The sequence below is a fragment of the Cryptomeria japonica genome, chromosome 11 (assembly GCF_030272615.1).
Source record: "Cryptomeria japonica chromosome 11, Sugi_1.0, whole genome shotgun sequence".
Classification (NCBI taxonomy): Eukaryota; Viridiplantae; Streptophyta; class Pinopsida; order Cupressales; family Cupressaceae; genus Cryptomeria; species Cryptomeria japonica.
The window spans coordinates 662,172,447-662,194,479 of NC_081415.1; the positions used below are offsets into that span (position 1 = coordinate 662,172,447).

Consider the following 22,033-nt stretch of genomic DNA (forward strand, 5'->3'; position numbering starts at 1 on the left):
AGTGTAATGTCCACCCCTGATTTTTTTTGTCTTTGCTGATGTAAAGTTTAGCATGCAATGGTTTACCAATACAAAGGAATTGCAAGTAATAATCTAATTTGATTGTTTCCCAAACGTTCAAAGAGAACATAAATATATAGAAAGCAACTTAAACCTCATCAAAACTGAAATACAAGAGCTACAAGTACTGCTGTTCATAAAATCAGAATTCTTTGTCTTTCAACTTTGTATTACAACAAGTAAACACACGACAAGAAATACTAAGCATAAAATACCTTCAGAAGGGTAACTGTACTTGCTGTCGTTGGTCTGATAAACCTTCAAAATCACCTTCAAAATGATCGTACAAGTAGCTACAGGTCTGCTATGAAGTTTCCAACTAATCAGCAGTCATAAATACAAGACAAGGCTCAGAATACTCAGAAGTGTATCTCAGAAAGTCTGCAACAGCAAGCTTTTAAGAAGAATTTGTTAATTCTTGTAGCGTCGGTCGTACAATTCCATAATTCCGATGCATGATAATTGATTAGATGAAATCTGAATGTTAACATATATAATAATAGATAAACTATTATTATATACGTTAACATTAAATGATAGATAAATCAAATATGAGTTATGGTAGTTGCCACTGATCGCACCATTTCATGTTAATGAGTTAACAAAGGCTGTGATTAGTGATTCATGGTAAATTGCATTCCTTGCGATTAGTCAATCAAGCGATCTGATCTTAGTGTTTGTTAAGTGTTGTGTTATCATGAGTGGTACGTAGGGAAGAGACATTTCTTCCCGCGTGGGAAGACATATCTCTTCACTACGTACCCTCTTATTCACATATATAACATTCATACGGTGAGGAGGAAAAAAAATACGCATCCTTCCCTTCACATTGCAACAGTTTGGATTTGATTTCAGATTATATCTTCATCTCTTCTATCCTCTTGATCAGCATAAGGAATACTTGAAACAATAATCATTAGAATTAGATTGTTGGAGTTAGAACTCTGAATTTTGATTGAAACTATATTGATCACAAAATTTGATTAAATTTATCATGGTATCAGAGCCAGGTTAAGGAAGATCAAATTAAATTTTGTAACGATCATATAGACTTTCACCCGGCTCTTAGTCTATCACATTCCTATAATCCTAATGGCAACCAGAGTTAGGTTTGAAGATCGACTAGATGGAGCATCCAATTTTATATCTTGGAAATTCAGGATCATACTTGTTTTGAAAGAAAATAAAATTGACTCCTATGTCAAAAGTGAAATTCCTAAACCCTCTGATGATACGGGGAAAATTCAGTGGAGCAAGGACAGTGAGAAGGCTCTTAAGATAATTGTGGATTCAGTGAGAGATCACATTGTGCTAGTTATTTCTAAATATGAGATGGCTTTTCAGATGTTCAAATCCCTAGCTGACATTTATGAAATCAACAACACTAGCAGGGCTCTCACCTTGATGAATCAACTACACCATATAAAGATGAATAAAGGAGAGACAATTAAATCCTATTTCTTAAGGATCACCAAGCTTAGGGATCAACTATACACTATTGGACATCTAGTAGACAACAAAGAACTTGCTATGATGGCCCTAAATGGACTTCCTACCTCATGGGAATCTTTCATTCAAGGAATCAGTGCTCGTTCAAAATTTCCTAAGTTTGATAGATTGAAAACCGATTGCATTCAAGAGGAATCTCGGCTTGTCATAAGAGGAGTAAAACAAAACAATGGTAATGAGGACATTCAAGTTCTAAATTCTAATTCCCACAAGAAAGGAAAGAATAAGAACTTTAAGAGAAAGAGGGACAAAGGCTCAAATGGAAAGGGGTCTTCAAAGAAGAAGAGAGACATTTCTGAAGTACAATGTTTCGGATGTGACCAATATGGGCACTATGCAATGAAATGTCCAGACAAGATCAAGCAACATGCTTCAATGGTAGAAGTTAAGAAAGGGTGTCATTCCGAGAAACTAGTCTTCTACTCAGCCCTGTCTAGTCAAGTCACCTCCAGTTCCAACACATTGGTGATCGACAGTGGAGCATCTTGACACATCACTGGATTTCGTGAGCACCTAGATACACTTGTGGAAAATTCAAATGAGGAGGTAACAATTGGTGATGACTCAAATTATCCAGTTATGGGAATAGGAATCTGCAATATCAACCTAAAGCCAAGCATATCCCTACAAATGACTGGAGTTCTATTTGTACTTGGTATAAAGAGAAACCTTGTTTTATTTTCTGCACTTAAAGATAAGGGTTATAGATTAACCTTTATGGAAGGAAAGGTACTTGCTTGGCCAAAGAACTCCACCATCAAGAAAGCCCACACCATGGAGTCAGACAAGGGAGTCTCTACAAACTTTGCACCACTCCATCTCAAGCCTTGATTCATGAGACAACAGATTCGAATGAACTTTGGCACAAAAGATTAGGGCACCTTCATTTCCATGCCCTACTTAAGATAGAGAAGATGGTGATTGTCTTACCCAAGCTAAGTCACAGTTCTGAAGGAGCTTGCAAGGGGTGTGGCTTCGGAGAGAATACTAAAGGGTCTTTCAATTTTAGCAACAGTAAATCCAAAAATGTATTAGAATTAGTTCATTCTGATTTATGTGGACCCATGTCTGTACCCTCCTTAGGGGGGATTTTTATATTATGTAATATTTGAAGACGATTATTCTAGGAACACTTGGATATATTTTCTGAGTTATAAAGAGTCTGAAGAAATCCTTTCTAAATTTAAGGAATTCAAAGCTCTTGCAGAAAACATGATAGGTAAGAAAATCACAACCTTAAGAATAGACAATGGGGGGGAATACACTTCTGATATTTTTAAAGATTATTGTATAAATGTTGGGATTAAGAGGGAGTTAACTGTACCTTATAACCCACAACCAAATGGGGTAGTTGAAAGAAAGAATAGGCTATAGTAGAAGCTGCTAGGGCTATGTTGTTTGACCAAAATATAGAAACCTCATTTTGGGTTGAAGCATCTAGGACAACTGTGTACATTCAAAATAGATGTCCTCATTCTCTGAGATTGATAATAAAACCCCTAAAGAAGCCTTTATTGGTAACAAATCTGACATGTCATCTCTGGATCTTTGGGTGTCCAGTCTATATCCACGTTCCCAAAGAAAAGAGATCAAAGTTAGAACCTTTTGGAAAGAAAGGGGTATTTGTTGGGTACAATGAAACCTCTAAGGCATACAGAGTATACATACTTAGACAAAGGCAAATTGAACGAAGCAGAGATGTCATCTTTGAAGAAGACATAGCATTCAGGAGGTCCAAAAGATCTAATGAATTAGAACACCAATATCCTTCTACAAGCATGGATGAGGATCCCACCATTGAGATTCAGAGGGAGACCCCTGAAAACGTTGAGCATGAAGTTCAAGACTTACCTTTAGAAGAACCTTATCCTGAAACTAGGAAGAGACCACTTTGGGCTAGAAAGATGCTTCAAGAAGCTGAAAATTATGCCGCTCCAAAGGGGACCTTCAGAGAAAGTAAGTGACCTAACACATTTTCCAGTTATGCTACCTTGATGAGTGAGATCATTGATGCATAACCTTCCTGTGTTGGAGATGCTCTCAAGCATCAAGTTTGGAAAGATGTTATGTCAGAAGAGTATCAGTCAATTATGAAAAATGATGTCTAGCATATCATGCCTAGGCCTAAAGGCAAATCTGTGGTATCTTCTAAATGGCTTTTCAAAATCAAACATGCAACAGATGGCAACATTGAGAAGCACAAAGCAAGGTTTGTTGCCAGAGGTTTATCACAGAAAGAAGGTATTGACTATGAAGAGACATTTGCTCCTATTGCCATATACACTTCTGTCCGAGCAGTTTTGGCTATTGCAGCATCTAAAGGATGGAAAGTCCATCAAATGGATGTTAAGACTGCTTTTCTGAATGGTAAGATTGAAGAAGAAGTTTATTTGGAGCAACTTGAAGGTTTTGTGATTCATAAGGCTGAATCACATGTCTGTAGATTAAAGAAAGCCCTATATGGACTGAAACAGGCCCCAGAGCATGGTATGAAAGAATTGATCACTATCTCTTGGGATTAGGGTTTTCCAAGAATGAAGGAGATCCAAATCTCTACTACAAGGTAATCAATGGTGAATTATTATTTCTTATTCTTTATGTTGATGATCTACTAATCTCAGGAGAGGATCATCGTATTTCTCGGTGTAAGTAATAATTAGCCTCTGAATTTGATATGAAGGATTTAGGAATTCTTCACTACTTCCTTGGATTGGGAGTTTGGCAGTAGGCAAATGGTATAATCCTCAATCAAGGAAAATACACCATTGATATACTCAAGAGATTTGGAATGATGGATTGTAGATCCATGACCACACCTATTGAGACAAATCTGCACAAGCTAAATGAAGCAGTTGCAGAATTAGAGTTTGCAGATCCTACCCTCCACAGATAAATTATTGGATCTCTGATGTATTTGGTAAACACAAGACTTGATATATGTTATGCTGTTAATACACTAAGTCAGTTCATGTGTGCACCTAGGGAAATACATCTTGTTGCTGCAAGACATATTCTGAGATATCTCTGAGGAACTATTGGTTTTGGTCTGAAATATAAACATGTAGACCTTGACCTACATGGATTCACTTATTCTTATTGGTCTAGAAGCGTAGTTGACAGGAAAAGCACATCAGGATGTTGCTTCGGTTTAGGATCAACAATGATCTCATGGATATGTAGAAAACAATCTTCAGTTGCTCAGAGTTCTACAAAAGCTGAATACATTGCAACCTCCACAGGAGCAAGAGAAGCAGTATGGCTTTGGAAATTGCTTGTAGGACTGTTTGGTCAACCCTTAAATCCTACCGCCATCTATTGCAATAATCAGAGTTGCATCAAGCTTTCAATGAATCCAGTATTTCAAGACAGGTCTAAACACATTGAAATTCCTTATCACTATGTTCGAGATATGGTGGAAAGGAATGTGATCCGACTGGATTATATTAGTACAGGTGATCAGATTGCAGACATTCTTACCAAGCCTCTCTCCAGGACCAAGATTGAACACTTTAGAGATAAACTTGGTATGGTTGAAAATGTAATTTAATTTTGAGAGATAGTCTCATTTATTTTGATATACTAATATATTTAAGATGTTTAATGTGTAAACTCTTTTATTTGTCATGTGTGTGACTCCATGACTTCATGGGCCCCCTGTGAACATTATTGAAGGGTGACGACTTTTCAATAATGAACACTTGTATCAAATTGATATTGTAAGGTGACGACTTTACAATTACCAATTTATCTATCTTGATGCATATCATGTGACTTGATATCTGTGGACATGTCATGATAGTATATATCTCTGAGACATTATGGTAGATATCAGTTGGTTGATATCATTAAATAAACCATAATTATGATAGAGATCTTCATGGTGAATATTATGGACATAATATTCGTGGACATGCCATGAATCGTTATCAGCATGGTAGGCATCATGTGACTTGATGCCAGTGCACATACCTTATTTGATAACTATGAGTTATGGTGACTATCATGAGACTTTATATTCATTGTTGAACCATATCTCTGAATATCACTATGGTGTGATATCTCTTCCCTTCACAATCAATGGATGAATTGTGATGTTTTCTTTAACATGAAATTTGTTCTCTCTAGCTAAGAGGGAGTGTTAATTCTTGTAGCGTCGGTCGTACAGTTCCATAATTCCAATGCATGATAATTGATTAGATGAAATCTGAATGTTAACATATATAATAATAGATAAATTATTATTATATACGCTAACATTAAATGATAGATAAATCAAATATGAGTTATGGTATTTGCCACCGATCGCACTCATTTCATGTTAATGAGTTAACAAAGGCTGTGATTAGCGATTCATGGTAAATCGCATTCCTTGCGATTAGTCAATCAAGCGATCTGATCTTAGTGTTTGTTAAGTGTTGTGTTATCACGAGTGGTACGTAGGGAAGAGACATGTCTTCCCATGCGGGAAGACATGTCTCTTCCCTACGTACCCTCTTATTCACATATATAACATTCATACGGTGAGGAGGAAAAACAATACAACAATCGATAAGTGTTGTGCATCCTTCCCTTCACACTGCAACAGTTTGGATTTGATTTCAGATTATATCTTCATCTCTTCTATCCTCTTGATCAGCATAAGGAATACCTGAAACAATAATCATTAGAATTAGATTGTTGGAGTTAGAACTCTGAATTTTGATTGAAACTATATTGATCACAAAATTTGATTAAATTTATCAGAATTTGCAGACCACAATACTCATAAATTCCCACAATCAGCTCTCACGTGCCAAGACAAGATTGGATCCTTTACCTAAGAGGGCGATTTGTAATAATAAATTAGTCCTCTGCCAAAATAAGCATATAATACCTTGAAAAGAGGTGCCGGGCTATGAGGAATGCAATGAAATGATACCCAAAACGATACTTAGCAATCTCACTATTATGATCAATACTTGGTTTCCCAGTTTGTCAGAAAAAGCATACCAGCACTCCAAAAAAACTCCAAAACTCTACCAAATCGAAGAACACTTCGAAAAGGCTCACCACTCACCAAAATCACAATACCCACATCAAAATAATTCATATATCTCTATCTTAGATAAATTCAAACCCATCATACCAAACCATGTCAAAATCACTGTCAAACCAAAACCAAGAGCACCAACCAGCTAGGGTGAATGTTTCACCACAGAAACCAGCAAACAAGAAGAGGGTTTTTGTCCTCAACCTAAAAAAGAAGAACTCCCTAAGCTCATTCCAGCAGCATAACATTAAGTTATAAACATAAGCATGTCAAATGAGAGCTCAAAACATGAATATATAGAGTTAAAAGGAAATTAGGGCAGCCATCGTTCAATTTGAAACCTTTTCCCTCCAAAACCAAAACTTGAAGGCAATTTAAAATCCTCATAGAAGTTCAAACCTTTTTTATTTCTCAAATAAAACTTTTAAAATGTACTTGATGTTTTTTTATTCCTCCTTGATGTCCCGTTTGAAAACTGCACGGTAAAAGACACCTTCAAGCACAAAATCATGTGGTAAAAGACACCCTCAGACAATCGACAATAAACCCACGAACTTGCAAAAGACGTGACTAGAAACCTTGCCCTTCTGCCATGGAAAACGCCAAGACAAAGCTCACGACTCAAAAAAAACTTAGATTGCAAGCCCACCAAAAAAAAATGAAAGGCCACCAAAAAAAACGACCCAGTTCCATAAAAACAATGCTTAGAAAAATCGCATAGGTACAAAACTGGAACATGACTTGCGGAAGAAAAACTTCGCCTTGACCATGAAGCCTAGCACGCCAAAAAATCCAACAATTTTTTTCAAAAAAAAGTTGATTAAAATTTTTATGGAAATAAATTCCAGGTAGGAAGTTACGAACTTTTAAAAAACTCACCAAATCCTAAATAAGCCCATCGACTCGCTTTGATACCATGAAAATTGATCGCTCAAAATAATCAGATGAATTAATTACGAATATACAAGCTTCTATAAAGGAATTACAAGACGGTGTTCTTAAAAGAACAAACCGTTAATCTAAAGCTTAAAAAAGCTTAAAACGCAAAATAAAGCTAAAAAGCTTAAAACTAAAAAGCAAACTATGCGTTCTTATAAAAGAAGCAATAGTTGACTAATGACTAACTAAATGACCATTAATAGAACCACAAAAGAAGGTAACTGACTAAAAGAATTAATTATTAAATATTTGGAAGCATAATATAAGCTCAATAAAATAATATTTCTCCTCTTCCTTAGGTGTCCATTTTGGATATCAAATTTCCCCTCTTTTAAAAACAATTTCATGTTACTAGGCCAAGGGGGAATATTTGTAAAAAGAACTTTATAAAGACTTAGTGAATAAAATAAAATAAATCTCTTCTGAAAGCAATTTAACTCATCAAGTCCAACTGAAACCCATTGTATTGAATTGGGAGAGGAATTAAGACCATGACCAAGTGCTAAAAATAACACTTACTAAAAATAGCCTTTTGCTAAAAATAGTAAGAATTGTCCGAACATAAAAATTGAAGATGCTACACACTGAAGCTGAGAGGAGATTAAAGCTATGACCAGTTGCCAAAAATAGTGGTTACTATAAATAGTAACTGCTAAAAATAGAAATTGCTAAAAATTGTAAGTCAGCCAAAACTCCCAATTGACCAATCAATGTCCAAATTGATATTTACTAAAAATAGTAAGTCTTAGCTAAGCTGTCCAAAATCATTCCAGAAAGTGTCGTTCATCTCCATTAATTTGTTTGAACACATTGACAACATTGAAATACCCCTTTGATCTTGGTGACACCACCCCAGGAGCCAACAATAGATGCACTGCAAGAGAACCAGAAAATGGGGACATGACATCCAGCCTATCAACCATCACAACCATAGGTTCTATGAACTCCTTTTTCTCCACATGCACTTCTTTTCACTCAAAAGTTCAAAACAGATGCAATCATAGACATACTAGACATTTCCATATCTCTATCTCTTATCACCACCCGAAGATTATCCACAACCATTACTAAATCCATACAAAAGACTCAACATTAAACATCTTGTTGTCTATCGCATCTGTTCTTTCTGCTATCCTTGCACTCTAAACCCTTCAACACCTCATTACAGCTCGATTCAACATGGAACACCTTCTTAGGTGGCAACAGTGTGAACAATCCACTGATGGCTAGCATAGTCTTCTATCATAGACTTCTTTTTTGCTATAAAATCTTCAAGTATAGAATTCTACATGCACATAAACATGGACCTAGCAATACCATCCTCATCAAGCACCATTTTAATGTACTCCAAAGTCTTTGCATCCGATAAATTAAAGATTTTGAAGAAGTGTTTATTTGTAATTGTTCCCTTAGATGCATTAGTTCTCCTACTTTGTCATTTGATTTTCTCTATTGTGAATTGTCTCAAAAAATTTCTACCTTACAACCTTTAATCATGAAGATATGAAGGCATGAAAAAATCTCCTCAAACATGGTAGCAAATAACAAGTGTCTGCTATCTTAAGCTGCACACACTTGAAGCTAAGAACACATGCAAATTGACAAATGTTATTGTCACACACACCAACCTTTTATCAATAATATTCTGACAAACAAAAATATTTGGAGGAAGAGGTGGGATGATCTGCCAATACTCACAAAGAATAGATTCTTCAATAAGTCATTCAAATAGATCCGTACTCACCCTTGCCACAAAAGAAATTTGATCCACACCCATACTAGTCAATGTGTTTTTAAATCCATTGCATTCCTTGTAACAATGCTTAAAAGAAATATTGTAAAAGAACTTCTAGGTTAACACCACGTCCTTGAAAATCCTTTTCCATTTCCTATAATTAATTTGCCCCGTTACATAGGCATTAATGATGACTTGAGAGTACTCTTCAATCTCTATCTTCCTACTTGTTGACGTGTATTTTGTACACAATCATACACAGAATAAAATACCCAAAGGCATCTTATCCTCTCTTGAATAAAGTCTCTAACTGCTGAAGATATCGCAAGAAGGATCAGTTAGGGTGACTCCAATGTTCTCTTTAGTAGGGTCTCTACGTGTGGATAAGCACCAGTGGTCGTTGTGATTGCTGTGTCATCAAGGGGCCTTACGTTTCCGAAGAATTTCCTAAACTAAACAAGCTCTCAAAAAATATCAAAAGAGTAGGGTTTGCAAGAGATCTAGTCTAATCTAACCCTAAGAATGACTCAATGTGAACGAGACTTGGTGAGATTCTACCAACTTCAATATTGCCATAAATTAACAACTCAATTGAAATTGATGCGATCTTCTAAGGTAACAAATGATTTTTCAATACATCAAAGATCAAGGACACTACCACGATACAACAACGATTGAAGGTTTAAATGATTCAAGTATCTCCAGTTGACCACGCAAGGCGTTCCTACAATCAGCAAGAAGCTAGTGGTTTGGAAAGTGAATCCTACCAAAGATCAAGTCCAACACTTTGTCCTTCGAACTAAAACACTACCTTGATTGAGAATGATTCAAGAAAGTGAACAACCATGAAGATAACCACAAGAATAGCAATAAAACACCATAACTTCAATATTTTATTGATCTCAAAGCCATCATGTACAACAATTGTTTGAAATTCCTTCCTCAATGCTCAATCTTGCTACAAAAACAACTTGCTTCTAATCTCTAATCTCTCTAATTTCAACTTAATCTCTAGTTTTCTTATTACAAAATGAAAAGAAATGAGGGTATAAATAGCATCCTCAATTACAATGAACGGTCCAGATCGAAAGAAGATCAATGGCCAAGATTATGACACCTAAACCCTAATTAGGGTTTATTACAAATAGCCTCCTTTTACTGAACAATATTAAATGCATAGCCAAATATTAAATTTTGGCACAAAAATCTAGGAGACATAGACCAATGACAATTAAGGTGCCATGTCATCTATAACAACCTCTCATCTAGAATCTTATTCCCTTTCCAATGCTCCTTTTTAGCATATGCAATGAATCTTGATACGATTCCCTCGATCTCAGCAATTGGAATCTCGGGAAGATTCCTCATTCTTTCTTCTAAGTGGATGACCTGATCAAATGCCTTGAGAAGAGCAACGTCCCATCCAGGTTCAAGTTCTTTAGTCTTCTCAATCAGGAGCATGGTAGCAAACATCTGGTCTCGTTGCTCATCTGTGATAACATTAGCATCCTTGCAAAAGATGACCTTGACTCTATCCTCCAATTCCTGCAAATCCACATCTGTCTCAACCTCGATCCTCCTGCCAAGAATGGTACGTAGTACCTCAAACACTCTGTCCTGGATCGGATGGATAACTTCCTCAACATGATTGCACCTAGTACTGATGTCCTCGAAGAGAACTTCCTTCATCTAGAGTAAAGTCGACCACTGAAGTAAACTATGAGGTCCTCCATCCATTATCTTTTCCTGCGCTAAGACCTTCCTTGATGTTTGTCTGATTACTTGTAAGACAGGAATGATAACGTCTTTAGTATGAGCAAAGGCGGCTACCGTTATCATCAAGTTGTGGATGATCTCAAGAACCTGGATAGCCCTATGAATGGTCTGCATCATCCTCGTTGCAAATTCCATGGCAACTGTATGAGACTTGTCAATCCAAGAGCTCATAAGTTGGACCAAACTCCTGACTCTCTCTGCCTCACCAATTGATTGAAGGGGAAGTGCCTGTACGGGTGATCTTGCTAGATCCTGACGTCCTAAAGGCTGATTGAGATGGTTGAAATATGTTCTCCATGCACCGACCTCTCTCTCAAGCTTTCTATTTTTTTCCATTTCTTCCCTAAGCTTGTCTTTCAATGCCTCAAATGAATCGTTGGCATCATCCAGTGTTTGTTCGGCTGTAAGTGGACCAAGCTCAAATGTCTCTACATCATATTCTTATGCAAGTATCTCACCTTCATACTCGTCCACTGCCGGTGTAGCTATCTGCAATTTTCTGGATCCAGTCTCATCTCTAATCATTTTGGACATCTTAGTAGCCTTCCTCTTCTCTGTCACTTCCTGAGAATGTCCAACAAGGCTCTCCAAATCAATCACATTGTCCTCGTCCTCGGTCACAATTACCTTCGTTAGTCTTTCCTTTAACCAATCTGGGATGGCAGATCTTGTTTCTTTAACTTGAATCTCCTTAGGCAATTCTTCTTCTCTGGGAGGAGATGTTACTTCGTTATCTTCCCTATCTTCATGCAACTCATTATCTTGGAGAGATCCATCTGGTGACCTTCGAGGTGCCTGTCCTTCTTTATCGTTCTGTACCATTGATTCCATAGACTCCTCCATCTCAAATGTCCTTTTCTCCTGTCGAGAAGATGTGTCGGATGAACGATCTCGGTTGGCCCCTTGCTTCTTCTTGGAAGATTCTCTTTTTTCAGGTCTCTCTTTCCTCTTCGAGCCTCTTGGATGGAGATTGCCTTCACTTGCGCTTCGAAGGTTGCCTTCGCTTGCATTTCTAGGATTAGGATTGCCTTCGCTTACACTTGCCCCACCTTCAACTGGTCTCTCCTCCAAGGTGAAAGTCATAGCTATGCCCTGTTCTCTCAACTTCTGATGCTGCACATCAACCCATCTGCGAGTACAAGACAAAACTGGAGCCATCAAAGCATCTAGATCCACAACCTCGGGCTCATTCCAATCTAACCTCACTGTTTTGCTTTCTCGATCATAGGATGATTGGAGATGTCTGCCATTGTCCTGAGCTTGGTCGGCCACTCTGTAAATCTTGCATTTCCTGATGAAATCCAAAGGCAATCTAGAATGCATCTTTCTTTTCACTTCAAGATCATCTAAGAGATTCATCATAAAATCTTCTATCTGAAACTCATGCTTATATTTTCTACCGGCTGTCTCCTCTATATTTCCATGTGGATCAAAGCTCTCCCTCAAGGCAAAGAATGAAAATGAATACAAAGCTAACTCCTTCTCTGCGTCATCCATGGCTAGAGCATTAGGACATACCTCAACTGAATTGCCTAATATAATAGGTACAGGAACTCCATTCCCATGTCTGTGTTTGAACGCCTTCGCATAAGCTGCCAACTGTCTTGTTACTTCAAGTAACACTATTCTGTCTGTCGAATATCTCGGCAACATGTATGGAGGTGAAGGACATCCATGAACTCTAATATAAGTAAATTTCGGGAATTGGATAAACCAAGCACCGTACCTCTTTACTAGCTCTTGTGCATCTTGAGATAGTCTATTGTGAATCCCTCCTTGCAACGTCCTTGTGATGTTCATCGTGAAGGTATCATTAACTAACTTGTATTTACTTCTTGGTGGATGATGCAAGTGAACATAGGAATCACAAACTCTGACCTCGCCGGGTTCTCTTCCAATCACCCCTTTGTGAGGTAGTCCTGCGTACTCAAAGCTTCTGATCAAGGCATATATGACGTATGAACTCATGTGGAAGGACTTGGTAGCCTTCAGTCTCCTTAACTGTACGTCCAAGCAATGGCTAATCATTCTAGCCCAATTAATTGTTCCTTTTCCCTGAACTATCACTTGGATGAAGTAGAACATCCATTTCTCAAAACAGAAGGCTTGAGGAGATCCTGTGACTCGGTTGAGCATTGTTATCAAATCTCTGTACTCCTCTTGGAAGTCGATCCTATGTGGTGTGTTCGGGATCTTGATCAGGCGAGGACGACTCTTGAGTAACCAGTTCTTGTTAATGATGCTTAGGCAAGCATCTGGATCATCTTCGTACATGGACTTGGCTCCTTCTATGCTTTTGTAGACCATATCTCTGTGCTCCGGAAGATGGAAAGCCTCACTTATAGCCTCCTCTGAAAGGTAAGCCAAAGTGTTTCCCTCCTTGGACACGATAGTTCTGGACTGTGGATCATAATGACGAGCACACTCGATCATCAACTCATGGCACTGGACTGTTGGAGGGAAGCCGGCCGCCTTAATGATGCCACTTTCAATTATCCTCCTGGCGACAGGTGATGGCTTGCCAATGCAAGGGACCTCTCGAAACTTCTTTGTACTGAAGTTGCCCAAGTTGGTATCTCCAATGTTGCTCCACTTAGACACGATCTTGGTCTCCAATTCTTCGTTCTTTTGATCTTCCTTCATGAGAGCTGGACGACTGGTGGATGCTCCCGCCTTCGGGGTCGCCATTGTAACACCTACACAACATTTCAAAATAAGTAATAGATTTTACAATGTATAACTATAGATTAGAGATTAAATTTAGGAAACTTCATGATAAGTCTTTGAGTTATCATTTCCTAAATACGATCGAGTTACTGAAATTTCAAAATTTCAAAATTCAAAATTTCAAGACTATGATGATCAAAACTCAAAATTAAGACAAGGGATCCTCGCCATACCTCTCTTGAGAGCTAACTCTAAAAATGCAAAATAAGGCAATTCGCCTAGGCAAAAATCGAAGCTTTGAAGATTTCAACGTGATCTTCTTCTAGCGAACGTCTTCTTTGTCAATTTCACCACCTTTTGGGGGGGTCTTCAACGTCTTGATGGCAAGTTCGCTCCACTTCAAACCAAGTTCGCACTCCCCTTGAATGGAAATTTTGCACTTCCTCCTTGTCTTCTCCAAATCGCATGCAAATGAAGGTTTAAATGATGATTTGAAAATGCAATAATTCACCTCCCCTTTATAGGCGCTCACCCCCTCAATCACCTCTAGGCCGACTTTGTAAATAAGGCAATTAAAATAAAATTTTAAATAAAAATTAAGGCCGACTTTTGTTAAAATATAGAAAATAAAACCCAAGCGCCCAAATTTATTTTTTATTTAAAATTAATAATTAATTAAAAATGCCTTCGTAATTAATTAATTCGATTTTTTAAAGGCAAAAATAATTAATTAAATGTTTTGCGCAATTTTTAAATGCTAATTTTAATTGAATATCTCAAATTTTATCGATTTTTAGCATTTAATATAATTCAAAAATTCATTGGCGCCAAAACATGAGAGAGGTACGGGTACAAACCATATCGCTCTGGTCCCTGACTGAGGGACAGGAGCGAACTTTAGTTTCTAGCTCAAATTTGTGATCTTTTAACATTCACCTCTTGTTTATCACCCTTCAAATGACATTTTCAACCTTGTATAACTTTGCTTTGAGGTGATCTAGGAAAGAAAATGACTATTTAAATGAATATCGCCCTGGTCTTTGCCTGAAGGACAGGAGCGAATTTGCCTCTTTGCTCAAGTTGATCACTTTTTGACGTTAACTTCCTTGCTTATCATTCTCTCAAAGACATTTTCGACCTTGTGTGACCTTGTACGACCTTGCCTTGACGTGGTTTTTGAAAGAAATGGCCAGTTTAGTGAATATCGCCCTGGTCCTTGACTGAAGGACAGGAGCGAATCTTTGTATCTTGGGCTCATCCTTGTTCCTATCAACTTGCAATTGTCTTCACAGTGTAAAATGATGTCCTTTACTCCTTCTTGAACACTTGAAACGAACGTGGCCTTCAAAATTTAAGCATACTTAGAGATTTCGCTCTGGTCCTGTTGACGTGTGTTTTGTACACAGCCTAACACAGAATAAAATACCTAAGGGTATCTTATCCTCTCTTGAGAAAATAGTCTCTAACTGCTGAAGATTCGCATAAAGGATCAGTTAGGAAGACTCCAAGGTTCTTTGATGTAGGGTCTCTACGTGTGGACAAGCTCCAGTGGTATGATGTGATTTGCTGGGATCACAAGGGGACTTACATGTGATGATTGAACTTCCGATCTGCTTTGCTGGACACAGGCTCTTACTAACTTAGATTTGAAAAATGAAAAAAGGATAAGGGCGAAGAGAAGATCTAATCCTAATACTAAGAATGTAGGAGCAATGACTTGATTTTTGATGAAACTCTAACTAGATCTTGTTTTGACATCAATGGAACATCTACACAAGACTAGTGCGATCTTCTAAGGGAAGCTTTATGATGTTCAAATCATCACCGCAGGCATAGATACCATCCAAGTTGATGCATATCAATGAAGAGGCAACAAATTGAAATTGAGCTTAGGCTGAATGATTCCAGTTGACTACGCAAGGCAAGTCTGCAATCAACAAACTGCTAGTAGTATGGATGTACGAATTCCACCATTAATCAATCGCATTTCCTCCATTCATCTAATCATTTACCATCTAGGATTGAAGACTCAACAAGAAACCATGCAAATTGCAAGAAAACGACATATTTCACCATTACTTCAATGAAAATGGAATTTGTTTACAATCAATGGCAACAATTTCTTGCCTTGTCCTCCTATTCTACTCTAATTGCTTCCAACTATTCTCTAACTATTCTAACTATTTACAAACTATCTCTAACAATTGCTAATTAGCCTTTACAAATGAAATGCCTGGGCTTATATAGTGCCCACAATACAATTTGATGGCTTAGATCAATTCAAGATCAATGGCCAAGATTTTACAATGAAAACCCTAATTAGGGTTTGTTACAACCATTACATAACATTTAATGCTTGACCAATGATAAAATTGTATTGCTTGGACACATGTCCCTTCTAGAAAAATCGACCAATGGATAGCCAGGGTAGGTACATCGGAGTTTGTGCCACCTTCCATGAGTTAAGTACATTGAATCTGGACATGCTGAGATGGACCTCACTGATTGGAGACGTGATAACTAGGATGCCACCTCATCTGACACTTGTAACTTTGGTAAATATTCAACTTGATGTTGTTGAGAAGCTTGCTTTAATTAATTCATCTGGAATTATTTGCTTCTTCAACGAGCCCTTGTTCTAACTCCCTTTTGTCCTTGATGTGCAAGATGATGATGTACCTCGCCTTGGAACGCTGGATTGAAAGAGGTCGCCCATGTCCCGGCAAAGACCGTCCTTGATTCGGCTTGATTTTCCTTGATGAGATCTCCATTTGATGCCTACACAACATTTCAAAATTAGTACCATGATTTTGCAATACATAACATAAATTAGAGAGCAAATTTTAGGAAACTTAATGATAAGTCCTTTATTAATCATTTCCTAAAAACGACTGAGCTATGAATTCAAAATTTAAGCTATGACGATGAATGAATAAAAGCAATAAAATCAAATCGCCATACCTCAAAAGAGAGCTAACTCTAGAATGCAAAAAGACAAAATTCGCCTAGGCAAAATTGAGGTATAAATGATCTTCAATGTTATCTCCTCAAAAGATCAACTTCGCCACCTTTGTCTTCAACGTGATCTTCAAGTTCGCCTTTGATGTGGTCTTCAACTCTTGGCAAATTCACTCAAATGAAGTATCGCACCACCTTTGATGTATTAGCGCCACCTTTGGTTTGAATGGAATTCGCACCCCTTCAAGCACACTTCGCACTATCTTCTTTCTCCTTAATTCGCATGTAGAGGGATAAAAATAATGATGTGAAAATAATAATTTTCACCCCCCTATATATAGCGCTTGCACCTCAATTCATCCCTTAGGCCGACTTGATAAAATATAGCAATTTTGAACGATTTTTAAATGATTTTTAATTAAATAACAAGGCCGACCTACATGCCAAAGCGCTCCAATTCGATTTTTTATAGATTAATTAATAATTAATTAAATGCCTTTCGTTTTTTAATTTATAAATTTCGATTTTTTAATAAAGGCAAAATAATTAATAAATGATCAACGCCATATTAAATGCTAATTTAAATAGGATTTTCAATTTTATCGAACTTAGCATTTAAGGAAAATTTGAAATGTTTATTTGGCGCCAAAATTATGAAAATGAAAGGGACGTACCTCATCGCCCTGGTCCCTTGGAGAGGGACAGGAGCGATTCATGATTTTTGTCTTGATTCTTGCAACTTCAACGTTCATCTCCTTCCTTTCCATGTTCAATATCGATCATTTTGATGGGTCCTTTGAGTTAGATCGTCTTGCATGTGTGCTTAAGTGCCTTTGGATGTTCATCGCCCTGGTCCTTGTCCAAAGGACAGGAGCGATCTCCATGTTTTCACGTTCAATATGCATCTTTGATCCTCGAACTTTCATTGTAGGGCGAATAACTTCATTGCTTGTTCCTTCTACGCTTGTTCAACTTGTTTGTATGAGGTGTTTGGACGTTTAGAGGGATCATCGCCCTTGTCCCTTGGAGAGGGACAGGAGCGATCCATGTCTTTCTCTCTAATCTTGGCAACTTTTAACTTCAATCTTCGTTGTGATGTCTTCCAAACGCCGTCCCTCACCTTGTCCATCCTCGCCTTGCCTTGACTTTGAAGGAATATGAGTGTTTTTGATGGGATCGCCTTGGTCCTTGTCCAAAGGACAGGAGCGATATGAGCTCTTTAACTTGATTAGCAACGTTTGGACGTTCAAAACACTTGCTTGTGATCTTCAAAAAAAACACCTTGAACCTTGCATAACCTTGCGAAGCTTTGACTTGGCATGAACTTGGAGCAAAACGAAGAATCCAAAGCAAATCGCCCTGGTCCCTTGGAGAGGGACAGGAGCGATATGGTCTCTATGCTTAATTTGATGATCATTTTACGTTCAAAATCCTTTTGTATCACCCTCTAATCATGCCATGGACCTTATACAATCTTGCAAAACTTTGACCTTACGTAAATCTTGCATGAAGTGGCCAATATATCCAACATCGCTCTGGTCCCTTCCTGAGGGACAGGAGCAAAGTTCATCATTATGTGCTTGTTCTTGTTTTTATCAACTTGCAATCATCTTCATTACGTGAAATGATGTCCTTTCGACCCTCTTGGTTGCTCGAAACTTGTTTGCCTTTTGAAATTTACGCCATTATAGAGATATCGCTCTGGTCCCTTCCTGAGGGACAGGAGCGATCTGGGTCTTAGAGTGTAAATCTCTTCATTGTGATGACCTTTAAGTGCTTGTGCTCGATGAAGATGTCTTGAAATGTCCTTGCCACCCTCGCTCCTTGTCTTAGAAGGTCTTGAACTTGGAGGAACGGCCTTGAACCACTGTATCGCCCTGGTCCCTTGGAGAGGGACAGGAGCGATCCATCCCTTGTGGCCTTCATTCCACTTTGTCAGGTCCCAAATTTATATTCAACGGACTCGTCATGCTCTACCCCATTCATCCATGCCTTGATATCATCTGCAACTTGGCAAGAAAATCAATTATAACAAAAATCGCTCTGGTCCCTTCCTGAGGGACAGGAGCGAACTAGGCATTTTGGGTCCTTGCTGACGTTTCAAAATCTTCAATTTGTCTTCAATGAGTTCATTTCATCGTCTTCCTTGCCATCAAACACAAACTTGCCTTGATCTTTGCCTGAATTGTACCTTATGAAGAATTTCGCTCTGGTCCTTTAGTGAGGGACAGGAGCGAATTTGACCCTCTAGGCAAAAACTTCATCATTTCGTTGTTTTTTGATCAAGTCTGGATGCTCTATCATGCTCATTTCGTCCTTCACCATGCCTTTGATGTCTCGATTCGTCCAAACAAGGTCAGGAATGGCTCAACTAAGCATTTTCGCTCTGGACCCTTGGTGAGGGACACGAGCGATTCGCCTTGGTCCCTTGGAGAGGGACAGGAGCGCTTTTCGCTCTGGACCCTTGGAGAAGGACACGAGCGAAATTTGACTTTTCGCACTCTCTATCAGGATAATTTTTATGGAATATAACATTTAAGTTATAAGTGACATTTCCTTCTATGTTTCTTCTTGTTTCTTCTTTCTTCTATGTTTCTTCTTGTTTCTTCTTTCTTATACTTTAAGTTATATTCCATATATACTTTCAGGATGTTTGAGAGTGGTTTCAGACCTCCAGGAGTTATATTGCAAAATCAAGTTTTTGGAGGTTTTTTCAGTTTCAAACTTAGTCAAATTTCAGGATCAGGACATTCCAGACTTAGCCAAATTTCAGGATCAGGACCTTACTCAAGCCGGACTTGCTTATCCATGTGATCACCCCGACAACACTCAAAATGCAAAGGCTAACCGACAAAACCCTAAAAAACCTAAAGAACAAACCCTAAAAAGCAAAAAACATGGGTCCCCATTTGCAATGGGGCGATGTGTGAAAACGTCACAACAGGTCCCTAGGAGAGGGACAGGAGCGAACTTAGGTAATTTCATCACATTTGGCGGTCTTTGCAACTTTATTCTTCGTCGAGGCGTTCCAAACATCATTGCCTCCTTGTACCTTGACTTGGAGTGACTTGAAGGAAACATTAGATATCCTTGATTTCGTCCTGGTCCTTGGCTGAGGGACAGGAGCGAACTTGTACTTGTAGGCTCAATCACTTTTTGCCAATGCTTAAAACTATCTTCAACGGACTCGTCATGCTCCCTTTCATTGACCTTTGACATGGAATTCGTTTTATCTTGGTGAGAAATTCCCCTTAGGAAGAAATCGCTCTGGTCCCTGGCTGGGGGACAGGAGTGCCTAGGACAACATAGGTTGCACTTGGCGTTTTTGTAATCTTCAAATTGTCTTCAATGGGTTCGTTACGCCTCCTTTGCTTGCCTCAAACTTAAAACTCACTTGATCTTTGCCCAAAACTTGCCTTATAAGGAAAATCGCTTTGGTCCCTGGGAGAGGGACGGGAGCTATCACTAAAATTCGCCCTGGTCCCTGGCTGAGGGATAGGAGCAATTTTGCTTCTATGGTCAATTTCCCTTATGATGGCAGTTTCAAGTTATATTCAACTGATGAAATATATCTCCTTTGATCTTCTCAAATTGCGAAATTGTTGAAATCTTTCAAGGGCAAAGCAATTTTGGATTTCAAGCTCCGGTCCTTCAGTGAGGGACAGGAGCGATTTTTGTTCCTGGCACATTTCCATGTTTGTGAATTTCTTCAAATTATATTCAATGGAAAGAACATGCCTCCCTTTATTTCTTCCAATCCAAAAATCGTCTTGATCCTGCAAGGAGAGTGATATTTTGAAAAACAAGCTCCGGTCCTTCAATGAGGGACAGGAGCGATTTTGTTCATTGAGGGCAAATGTTCATCTTTTCTCGCAAACGACTAAGTCCTGGCGTTCCATCACGTTTATTCCGTCTTCCATCACGTCCTTAATGCTTTTAGTTGGATCAAAATGAGGTCAAAATGGCCTAAGCAAGACACTTCGCCCTGGTTCCTGACTGAGGGACAGGAGCGATTTTGCTTTAAACTTCAAAAATTTGCCATTTTGAGTCTCAAAATCCTCAAAGCTTTCAATTCGCGTTCGACCACATCTCTTGGCAACCCTGCATAAGACAAATGAAAACATATTAATAACCAGGATGCATAAAATATGATTTTCGCTTTGGTCCCTGACTGAGGGATAGGAGCGAACTTGCTTCCACAGGGCAAAATATCATGATTTTAAGACCTCAGTCATTTCACAAGGCAAAATTGGGCCATTTCCAACACTCGGGATCAATTATCAAAATTTCCAAAATTGGTCAAAAATTCACTCGGACAAAATTTCTTAATTCCTTCATTAACACTTAGGCAAAATTTGGACTTGCCTTCAAAATTCCGACTGAACCTAGACAGACTCACTTGACCTCTGACGAATTCACCTCATTTCAAAATTGCATCTTACGGGAGCTCAACAATTCTCAAAATTGACTGGACTCTGGCCTAAAAACACTAAAACGGAAACCCTAAGGCTTGATCCTAGTCCAGACGACTGACATACTAAACCAAAACCTTAAAAAGAACAGAGAGGAGGACGAGCAAAAAGAGGGGGTCCCCATTTTAATGGGGCGATGTGTGAAATGGTCACAACACTACTGTCCTTTGCCTTTGCCATTTTCAAACCATCCAAAATCACAAGTGCTTTAGGCCATTAGTTTCATTGTTCATTTTGTGGCCATAGAGGAGTTCCTCCTTTGGTAAACTACCCATTGAAGTCATGCAACACCACCCCTGCTCTTGCTGGCCCTGAATTTCCTTCAAATGTTCTATTAAAATTTAACTTTAGATATTCCTTATGAGGAGGGCATCACTTACTATTAATACAATCATTCTTATTTTCCAGTTTTTGGTTACCCCTTCAATAGGGGAAAGACTTGGTCATTAGTTAAAGTCAGATATATGTTATAATTGTCACACAACAACCTCAATCTTGATTCTTCAATGAGAATTAAAAATGCCTTATAATGTCACATCACAATTTTGCCACATTTCTATTATTTCTAGGTGACATTATTGTGATTTTACCTTATAATTGTTACTACCCAACCTCAATTATGTGATGACCCTTACATAATTTCAACCTCTTTCATCCGAAACTCCAAATTCAAGGTTAATGAATTGATGTTCAATTTTTTGTTTTGCTGTAGTTTACTTTCAATCTTATTCCAAATTGCAGGTTTAACGCGTAGATGAGTAACCAAAAACAAGACTAGGAATATACCATATGCTTCAGAATTGGAAGCTGATCAACAGTTTCATTACAAAACAAAGTGGAACCAGTATACAGTAGTAGAAGATAAATAGTTTGCACCTTATTTTCTTC

At 38.2% G+C, this 22,033-nt stretch overlaps 1 protein-coding gene across 5 annotated transcripts in view; it reads left to right on the forward strand.

The window, feature by feature from the left end:
• The window catches only part of LOC131065111 (two-component response regulator-like PRR37), a 51,857-nt gene that overhangs the window by 1,101 nt on the left and 28,723 nt on the right, over nt 1–22,033 (forward strand). The gene's annotated exons all lie outside the window — the stretch shown is intronic.